This window comes from Mastomys coucha, unplaced genomic scaffold (genome assembly GCF_008632895.1).
Source record: "Mastomys coucha isolate ucsf_1 unplaced genomic scaffold, UCSF_Mcou_1 pScaffold6, whole genome shotgun sequence".
In the NCBI taxonomy this organism is placed as follows: domain Eukaryota; kingdom Metazoa; phylum Chordata; class Mammalia; order Rodentia; family Muridae; genus Mastomys; species Mastomys coucha.
This window is the reverse complement of record NW_022196912.1, coordinates 122868805-122870329: the sequence shown is the minus strand read 5'-3', so window position 1 is coordinate 122870329 and position 1525 is coordinate 122868805. Positions and strand designations below refer to the sequence as shown.

The following is a 1525-nucleotide window of genomic DNA, read 5'->3' as shown; positions in this document are numbered from 1 at the left end:
TGGGTGTCTACAGGCCCCAGGGTAAAACTCCACTAGTATTCTAAATGGACACAGTATCAAACCATACTCTAAATGTGTATCTATATGCCCTTAGGTAGGAACTACTCTTACCTCACCAAAGAAATTTCTTTGTGTAATGAGCTCGGAAACTTAAAAGTGGTCAAAGCATAAGAGAGAACACAGAGAGCAGTCAGTGGCCTGCTCAGGCAAAGGGGAGTGTCTATTTCATGTCCCCTCCCCCACAAGTCTCAGGGACCATAACAGAAGGGGAGGGCATCGAGATTGTAAGAGTCAGAGGTTGCTTCCTATTCTTGTGGTCTTCGTGACTTCCACCATGGCGTACCGTGGCCAGGGCCAGAAGGTGCAGAAGGTGATGGTGCAGCACATCAACCTTATCTTAAGATACTTGCAAAATACGTCTCGAATTCAGGTGTGGCTGTATGAACAAATGAGTATGCGGATAGAGGGTTATATCATTGGCTTTGATGAGTACATGAACCTCGTATTAGATGATGAGGAAGAGATTCATTCTAAAACAAAGTCAAGAAAACAACTGGGTTGGATCATGCTAAAAGGAGATATTATTACTCTGCTCCAAAGTGTTTCCAACTAGTAATGAATGGTCAAGCCTGGGGGGACGCTGAGAAGGCACCTCAGTGTGTTTAAAGGTGTCTTCTACTGCAAGCTACATTTACTCAACTTGTTTTACTTGCACATTATTATGAGGTGACAATAAATGCTGTGAGATTGTTTTTGTTAAAAAAAAAAAAAAAAAAGAGTCAGAGGTTGTGGAAGACTAGCATGAGGCAGTATCTTCTGGGCATGCCAGGACCACTGTGTTCATGGGTGGCCCCAGGCTCAGGAGCATGGGAGCAGCACAAATCGAGCTCAATGTGTAATTAAAAAAAAAAATTAGGGCATGAAGTTCACGTGGGTAGGAAGGTAGGTGTGGATCTGAGAGGAAATAGAGGGAGTCTTTGGGGTGAATATGATTAAAATACATTGCATAAAATGCTCAAAAAATTAATAAAATACTATATTTAAAAATAAATAATATGTTTAAAGGCAGTGGTTTCTTGCATGGAAATAATAAAACTGACATATAAAAATGAAGCTACAATGATGATTTTAGGGAACATTATAGCACTAAAGCACTCATAGGCTGAAAAAGAATGAGAGCTGGTATGCTCAACGTGTAATTACAGAGCTTGGGAGGTGGAGGCAAAGGGAGCCATGGTGTGTGTGTGTGTGCGTGTGCGTGTGCGTGTGTGCGTGTGTGCGTGTGTGCGTGTGTGTGTGTGTGTGTGTGTGTGTGTGTGTGACCTGAAGTGTTTTCATGCTAAGTTAGAGCCTACAGGAAACTAAGTTTCAACCTCCGGACACCCTTACCCAAATTCAAAAACTCCTAAGTAGTTAGAGAAAAGAAACAGTTGCAGAAAGAACAGAAGTCTTGAAGTAGAAGACTCAACAGAACAGGAAAATCAGATTCTGGTTTAAGGGGCGAGAAGCTGAGATGTAAGTCAAA

General features: G+C 41.9%; 1 pseudogene; it reads left to right on the top strand.

The window, feature by feature from the left end:
• The first annotated feature begins 334 nt into the window (after positions 1-334).
• LOC116079622 lies at positions 335-613 on the top strand (annotated as a pseudogene).
• The last annotated feature ends 912 nt before the right edge of the window (positions 614-1525 follow it).